Source organism: Anguilla anguilla, chromosome 7, assembly GCF_013347855.1.
Source record: "Anguilla anguilla isolate fAngAng1 chromosome 7, fAngAng1.pri, whole genome shotgun sequence".
Lineage (NCBI taxonomy): Eukaryota > Metazoa > Chordata > Actinopteri > Anguilliformes > Anguillidae > Anguilla > Anguilla anguilla.
In genome coordinates, this window is record NC_049207.1 from 18,464,430 (window position 1) to 18,473,986 (window position 9,557).

Consider the following 9,557-nt stretch of genomic DNA (forward strand, 5'->3'; position numbering starts at 1 on the left):
ATTTGTATATACATGATAGTAGAGTATAGTATAGTAACCATAGAGTGAAATAAATTTTTGTTATATACTTAAGGCATTTGGACTTGACATCGAAAGATGAATATGAGACAAAATCACAATCAGCTTTTATTTCATGTTATTTTCATGATTATATTTTTACCATTATACAGAAAAAACTGTTTTTGTGTTGAGTCCCTCCATTTTCAGCTGTGCAAAATGAAGTTAACAGATGAACTTGAAAAAGGAAATCAAAGCAATGAAGTGTAGCCTATTTGGTTGCAGTCCTTAAATGCAATAATTCCATTAAGGCCACGACCGACTGACGTCATTGGAAATGCCTTTCCAGGCCTTCACTGCAGCAGCTTTCAGCTGATCTTTGTTTCAAGGGGTTTCTGTCTTCAGTTTCCCCTTCAGTAAGTGAAATGAATGCTCAATTGGATTTAAATCAGGTGACTGACTCGGCCAGTTCAAAACTTTCCACTTCTTCCCATTGATGAATGCTGAATCCCTTTGGTTGTGTAGGCAGTGTGTTTGGGGTCATTGCCCTGCTGCAGGCTGAAGTGCCAGCCAATGAGGTTGGAGGAATTTCTTTGTACATAGCCAGGCAAAATCTGTCTGTACTGTACTCTTACGAATTCATCCTACTGCTGCTGTCTTCTGTTACATCATTAATAAAGAAGAGTGGGCTTGTTCCAGAAGCAGTCATACATGCCCCAGCCATGATGCTACCTCCTTCATATTTCACAGATGAGGTGGTATGCTTTGGATCATGTGTTGTTCCTTTCTTTCTCCAGGTTTTTGATTTTCCATCACTGTGGTAAAGATTTAGCTAGCTTACTCATGATGAATAATATTATGTCTGTGCTGATTGCTGCTATCAATCCTTGATCACTTTAACAAAAGGTAGATAAACAAATACAAAGATGATGTACAAAATTGTACAAAAACACTTCCATGGAGACAAATTACCATAGAGTTCTCTGACTTATTTAATGCATCAACCAACAGACAGCAATCATTTCTTTTAGAATAAGAACACAGCAATCAAACTAAAAAAGATTACTTATATATTTGAAACACTGAAGTATCATCCTGAATCATGGTATTTGAAAAATAGTGTGTAGAAGGGCTTTGAAATTTAATGGTAATGAGCAAATACATGCATACATACATATATAAATGCATTATTTGTCCTGTAGTGAAGTCTATTTAACATACTGAACATAGCAGGGAAAAAGCAATTATTTTCTTGCAGCATACATTACAGGGAGAATTATGCCAGATTTAGAATTTGAATTGAGTTATTGCGAGACAAGAACAAAATAAAGCTTCTTTCATGATTAATTGCTTTCAGTTGCTCCCACATCCAAGAAAGACTCAAGTAGGGCTGTACTCTAGCAGACCCCAGAAAGGAGCGATCCCCCTACTTTCCTTAGGGTCTATCAATGACAACAAAACCATCATTGAGGCAAGTTGAGGGACGTAGTAGAGCCAAGCTGTCAAGGAGCCAGTTTGTTTTAAAGAGAGGCAGACTGGCCTAGGCACCAGGCACTTTACTGCTGAAAGAGGCACCATTAGAATTCAGAAAACAGCTTCAAAACACCTCAGCCAAAAGGAGCGAGGAACCATCTCTTTTTTTACTCCCCCTTCATTTATCGATCTGGTGTTCAGCTCAGTCCTCCCTCTGTCCCAAAACTTTGCTGGCGATAGGTGGACAATTGAACACTCAGGACGGATTTATATAAGACATATAGCCTAAAAGAAAAATTAACAACATAAAAACTGAAAATGTGGAACTTATTGTATGGGGTTGTGTGGTGGCATCAGTATCACAGTATCTACATCCAAGGAAGCATCATAGAGATTTCTCCTTTCCTTCTCATTTCAGGTTAGGTCACTATTAACCCACTATTAATTGGAGTTGGTTTTTTGGATTTCTTTTTCTTTTTTTTGAAGTTCTGAGTACGTGTTCTAGAACTCATTGCTTTCAATTAACAGTAATGATTGTTACAATGGTCAGTTGAGAACATTCTAATTACATATTTGTGGTATTACGTCTTAAAAGGTTAATGACACCAGTGGTCATTCTGGACTAGCATTGACTTGACTCCAGCTGTTTGTTATGGCAGGAACTGCCACTGGTCTTTGATATGCTGGGAACGCAGACATTTTTTTGGGGGGGGCTCTTGTTTGTGTGGACGGAAGAGCGGATTTTGATGGGGGGTATCGTTCGCACAGCAGGAGCGCTTCTGTCTTCTGAATGGCTGAATTGGGACAGTGGGTGACAGCATAAAACGACACATTCAGTATAACCTAGAAAGAGGAAGAAGGGTAGCTCACAGTCGTTTATTTGGTATGCCCCTCTTCATCTGGAGCATTTTTTCACCCGCCCCCCGCCCCTGAATTGTCTCTCACAGTCAGTGCTTTTCTAAAAGAGGAGAAGCTGGTAAACAGCTCCCTGTTTGGCTATAATCTGATGACAGCAACACCCAACCTGTAATTAACTATAAATAAAATTGTGACTTAGTTTTTTTCTCCCATGCATTAGCTCCAGCACAGTTGCAAGCTGCATAAAAACTGAGAGCAATCAAGTTCTCCAAAATGTATGATATTAACATGACTTTTGTGATGACATAATTAGCTGATGTAATGAGCTGTATTATGCTTATTAATGAAACATCCAGAAGCTGTATGATTGCTGCAAGGGCAGATTACACTGTGGCTCAGGAACCTCTGCATGGCATAAAATGTTACTTCGCTGCTCCATCAAGGAATGAATAATTGTATTATAGTCTACCATCACACACACACACACACACACACACACACATCTATTCACGACACCTTTGGTCATACATCCCGAAAAGAGATATCTTAATGCAAGCAATGTGCTTTCAAAAGGGAAAATGACATGTTCCCTTTGTGTCTCAAAGAGATGTTTCAGACTCATTTGTGAGAGACCTTGACCTGGGTTGCCTTGTATAGCCAAGTAAATATTGCAAAAGAAAATGAACCTTCATGAAAAAATATTTATGTAACTTCACATCATGTGCAACATAAATTGAATTCAAGTAATGCATACAGGGTCCTTTGAAAAAAAGGCTGGACTTCCGAACTGACCTGTGATTTTTGACATAGACTGTTTCCACCACTCAGTGAAGGTCACAGTGCTTTAAGATGTCATTCGCCATTTGTGTATAGCGCCTTTCAAAAAGATTCCCAGTGGAGGTACACTTGTCTGAGATATTAAAAAAGGCACAACCGGGAAACCGGAGATGAAAACACAGACTTGTGATGTCACCCTGTGGACATGCCAGGGGGTCAGGTCATGCGTGTGTAGCGTGAATCAGACAGACAGGCACGATCCCGCTGATGTATCACAGCACAACCTTTCTTTTCCCTCCTTTCATTTCACATCTTTGTCCTCCTTTGCCAGGCACAAGGAAATGTTTCAAAAAGGGAGTTTAGCCAAAAGCGGACTCACACAGCCACGGCTCAAACTGAAGGTGTATGCAGGGCATGTGATTCAGTGCTCCCTCATTCATGAGTCATTCTGAACAGGATAGCCATGTTAGTCCCTCTGATTGAAAGCATCCTGGAGAAACAGTGAGATTTTATTTAATTTTATTTTTTTTTGACTTGATAGAAAAGAGAATTCAGTGCTACAATAACTGCTCGTCTTTTTATATTGTTGTTTTGGACTGAATAGTATTTTTGGGCATATGAAAGGTGTCCAATGAATACAATGTATAATAATAATAATTATTATTATTATTATATTATATTATTATATATTATTATTATATATTATTATTATTATCAGATGTCTATTGAAAACAAAAGAGCATTGTCCAAAGCACATTCCTTCTCAATCACAACTGATGCATATTTTGGCACCATCCTTACAGTATTATTATATCATTTTGCTTATTGTTAATATCATGATCCGAAGACGATGCAGACTGGATGTGTGGATAGCAGCCACATCTTCAGCCCAGCACAGCGAGTTTGGAGATAGTTAAACAGAAGGAGGCCCTCGTGCCAGTCAATGCAGGTTTTCCATTTCCAAAAGCCCAGGATATTTCTCAGGGATGTGATGCAAGGCTTCCTAATCTCATAAGTGCGTGAGCTAGCGCCGGGGCTGGGGCTGGGGCTGGGGCTGGGGCAGGGGAGCCGGGCTGGGGCTGGGGCTGGGGCTGGGGCTGGGGCAGGGGAGCCGGGCTGGGGCTGGGGCTGGGGCAGGGGTGCCGGGCTGGGGCTGGGGCAGGGGTGCCGGGCTGGGGCTGGGGCTGGGGCAGGGGAGCCAGGCTGGGGCTGGGAGGTGAGGTGGCTGGTAAATGATTCATGCCACACAATGTGAGGAGGAAGCTAAGGCGGCATCGCCTCTTCTTCTTTCACAGCTGATTTAAAACAGGTCAAGCAAGCAAAGGCTTCACAGGAATCTGCCAAGGTTCTCTGTATTAATACAATGCAGCCTCTCGCCCAGGACACAGGGTACCTCAGATCCGGGTCAAAGTGATGTCCTGTGATTTTTGACCGATACAGATGGAAACCTTAACATTTTGCTTTTCAATTTGCTCAACCCAACTAGGCAATTCCAGATTATGCACTGTGACTATAACTCTCGGCAGTTAACCTTCCCCTTTGCAGCCTATTGCCACTGACGTCCTCCTCCTTTCAGAGAGAACTGGAATGGTACCTGAGAGCATTCCTTCGCTGCGCCGCTACTGTTGCCGCCGCACAGCAGGTTCAGGGTGAGTAATGCAGCGGCACCCATCTTGCCCAAGCTCCAGAAGCCGGGCCCAGCCCTTTCTGCAGAGCCCCGCACCCCACCCCTGCCACAGTGGGGGCGGTGCCGGAGGTTAGGAGAGACGCGCCGCTCATCCCGATGACCTCACCACAGGCTGGAGCCCAGAGCCAGACAACATGAAAACATGCAACCGGCCCGCAAACAACGCATAGGAATAACACGTGCCGTGCAAACGCGCACGCAAACAACCCACAGCGAAAACACACACAAACATGCAACCACGTTAAACCACACACAGGCAACATATGTGGCAACCCCAGGCAAACAATGCGTACAAAAACAAGTGCAAACACCCCCCCCCCCCCCCCCCCCCCCCCCCCCACGGACGACACAGAAACACTCCACACAAACAACACATAAACATACGCACAAACATTCAAAAACATTACACACAAGCACACCCGCAAACACAGAACACAAGGATGGACTCTTCACAGACCAGGAGCTATCCGGGATTGGCTAATTGAGTTAGGGAGGTGAATTGGGCAATGGAGGATCTGGCAGCCTCCCTAGAATCTAGACAGTATGTTCCCTGTGCAGTGTTTGCTTTCCTCTTTAAAATACACAATTCATTTTTAGCCAGAAATTACAAAATGGGTTTAACGCAAAGGCATGACTGGGTTGAAAGGCACAATGATTGCTGAAAAGGAATTTCCTAGAAAATACTGCACCCCCACAGAACTGAATCTGAAACATTCATATGTTCTCATGAAATGACATACTTCAGATTTTCATCGTAATGTAATTAGTGGCACACAAAACTCTGCTTGTTTGATTGTGGGGCTGTCCAAGGACTCTGCAGTAAATATTCTGTCTTTTACTGTGATGATTCACAGGAGCTCTTGTAGTGCCTGTGAGGTTTATGAGGTTACCAATCATAGGGATTTAAAGCCCGACAAACTAATTTCAAGTGGAATGTTCCAACTCAAGCAACCCGATAAACATCAAACGGCATGACAAATCATCAGATATTTTCTCGGTATCAATAGATTTTTTGTGAAATTTCCATCTGAAAGTGGACACCTTGGGTTTCCCAGCATTCCTTGTGCTTGTCAAAACTTCTGTTGGAGAGCTGCACAGTTACAGGTAAAATTCCTGTGCATGAAAATAACATGAGCTTTGAACACACGTTAAGATACTGCCTGAGGAGTCCTTGTCTCATTTGTTAGTGATGTGTTTCTTGTCATTGGTCCAGCCAAAATACACACGGAGGCTCAAGTGCAATGCTTCAGAACACGCATAGACCAGCACATGCTCTGCAATGCAGCATAAGCATTTTTACCTTCTCAAGGCCCAAAGCCCAGGGCCATTTAACAGGCTGCCCAGGGTCCAAATGCAGCCATTGATGTAGATGCACACTTGGCCTGTTGATCGTTGAGGAGAAAAAAAAGTATTATTCTGATGCATCAGAAATGGTGACTCTACAGACCCACATCTGCATAGTGGCAGCACACCTCCCACTAACGACAGAATAATAAATAATAGCCATGCATATTCTGAGAGGGAATCTACACATGTACAATACATCCTATTCATATTTTGCTTCATAAATAGGATGGTTTATGAATAATAAAATATCCCTAGTGTATGGGAAAGAAGGGGGCAAAGGATTGGAAACAGGTGGACCTAATAATTGTGTGTGATTGTGTGTATGCATGTGTGTACATGATTGCATATAGATATGTGTGTACGTAAGTGTATGTTTGCATGACATGGACATACTTGTGTATGTCTGTTTGTATGGACTGGAATAAACATTTATGTGTGTGTGTGGGTCATATGTGTGTATGCTATGTATGCAAACATAGATGTGCATGTATACATTACATGTGCGAGCATATCTGTGCGGTATGTGTGTGCATCAGCATGGGTGTATGTATGTGTGTATGTGGGTGTGTGCATGTGTGCACGTGTGTATATATGTGTGTGCGCACGCATGTGTGTGTGAGTGTGTATATGTGTCTGTATGTGTGCATGTGTGTGTATGTGTCTATATGCATGTATGTGCATGTGTGTGTGAGCATGTGTATGTGTGTGTGTGTGTCTATATGCATGTATGTGCGTGTGTGTGAGCATGTGTATGTGTGTGTGTATGTGTCTATATGCATGTATGTGCGTGTGTGTGTGAGCATGTGTATGTGTGTCTATATGTGTGTGTGTGTGTGTGTATATGTGTCTATATGCATGTATGTGCGTGTGTGTATGTGTCTATGTGCATGTATGTGCGTGTATGTGTGTGTGTATGTGTCTATATGCATGTATGTGTGTGTGTGTGTGTGTCTGTATGTACGCCTGTGTGTGTGTGAGTGTATGTGTCTATATGCATGTATGTGTGTGTGTGTATGTGTGTGTGTGTGTGTGAGTGTATGTGTCTATATGCATGTATGTGTGTGTGTGTGTGTGTCTGTATGTGCGCCTGTGTGTGTGTGTGTGTGTGTGTATGTGTCTATATGCATGTATGTGTGTGTGTGTGTGTGAGTATGTGTGTGTGTGTGTGTGTGTGTGTGTGTATGTGTCTATATGCATGTATGTGTGTGTGTGTGTGTGAGTATGTGTGTGTGTGTGTGTGTGTGAGCATGCATGATGCACGCGCCGTATCAGCGTGTGGGAGCAGAGAATCCAGGCTGGGTTCTCCCGGGCTGTGGAATGCAGCGGGAACGCAGCGCCGAGCAGCTGAGCTGAGGAATGCGCTCTGACAAGCCCCGACAAACCCCGCGGACGAGCGGAGCTCTCCAGAACACACGACGCCCTGTTCCGCAGCCTGCACCGTCATCCCCGCCCGCCCAGCCGCCCGCTCTGTGGGAAAACACATTATACAACCGCGGGGTCCCAGCCTGGTCCCCCTGCGCAGTGGGGGAGAAAGGCCGTTTCAAAATCACTTTCCCTCTTTGTTCGGTAGTTCGTCTCGGGCCTTTATCCCGGGCCCAGGTGCTGACTGCGCGTATGTGTGGCTGCACGTCCTCTTGGTATGCGCGTGGCTGTACACGCCCCTGCGAAGTTTTCCAGAACAACCTGAAAAGGTGAGCAAGGAATTGCTTGCTTTCGAAAGCCTTCAAATAGCTGCCTTCGGGTCACATAAAATGGTACAGTGGCATGCTTCCAAACACATCCCTTTTAAAGGCAAAACTTTTTCTTTCTTTCTACAGCTTGCAGGCTTATGTCTTTTATATCCCATTCTGTGAGGCTTTTCTCTATATCGAAGTGCTTGCCATCACATCATACTCTTCTCTCTATATTTTTTGTTTTATTAAGACACAAACAAATGTGACCAGCGAGAGGAAACCCGCAGGTTGATAGCTAGAAAAACACTGTCTGATAGAACAGCAAAGGGAAGTCATAAAGCAAACATGTGAGCCAGTCCTTCTGGAACCTCCAGAGAATAACACAGCCAGACGAGACCTTCTACAAGTCACATGTAAAGTACATTGACCAGAGGGTGCAAATGATTTATCCAGGAACACACTGCACATGCACACTGTACGGTGGGATCGCATACAACTCTGGCCTCAGGGTGTTTCTTTCAGACAGACAAACAATGAGCCACTGAGATTGTACATCCAGTGAGACATGTTTTATTCAATAAATACCTGCAACATCTGTCAATTATGTGTTTTTGTGAAACACGTTTTTTTTTCTTTAAAAAGAAACAAATACAGAAGTGAAGCCGGAAGGCCAGCGTGTGTACTTGTGTGTTTCCCACGTTCATCAGCTCGAAGTGGCGCAGAGTTCAACAGAGCCAAGTTGGGGAGGCGCCCTCAGAGCAGACAGTGGCTGCAGCACTGGGCCTGGACTGCAGATGTGGCAGCAGGGGCTGTCCACAGGGTGAGAGAAAGAGAGAGGGAGAGAGAGAGAGGGAGAGGGGGTATGACAGAAAGATAGAGAGTGAGAGCAAGAGAGAGAGAGAGAGAGAGAGGGTGAGAGAGAGGAAGAGAGGGTGACAAAGAGAGAAAGAGGGAGAGAGAGGGTGAGAGGGTAAGAGAGAGAGGGAGAGGAAGAGAGGGTGAGAGTGAGAGAAAGAGACATTCTCTAGGCCGCCCACTCCAGGCAAGCCCGCTGGGTCCATCACTATTATTCTGGTCCGTTACAGAGGCTTACAAAATGACATGTCTCCCTTTTTTTAGCACTCCCAATTACTGCGCAGGGGCACGTCCAAAAAAACTTCTCCCCGACTCTGCAGCGGGCCAGACCAGCGTGGTCTACAACTCTGTCAGATTTAGATTTCCACATAATTGCAATTCCAGACCCAGAGAGTCATTTCTGTCCGGGTTCCTCCAAGGTTAAGGAAGTAGTTCCTATGCCGGAGCTGGACCACGGCTACCGATTATAAACAAAAAATGCGCAAACATCTGCCTGTCACCAGCGACAGAGGAAGCGGCTGGAACAGGCTCGGCCGTCAGACAATACGAGGAAACCCAAAAAACCGGAGAAAGACCCCGTCCCGCGTCACAGCACGGAAGACTCGGGCCAGATTTGCATAAGCGCGGACCGCGCTTCCAGAAAAACGGATTAAACGGCTGAGCTTTTCGTCGCTTTTTTCATTAGTTCCACACTCCATCCGAAATAAAAGCCTTCTTCAAACAATGGCACTTCAATGCTAGCTTTGAAGAACTATCCCTTTGTAGAGGGTATAGAGCGGACAGTAAGTAATTTAGGAGGCCTGGGTTGCCGTGTGGGACAGCGTGGACAGGGCAGGTTTTCTGCCGTGTTGGAAGCAAACGAGCACATTTTCAGGAAACATGGTCCCATT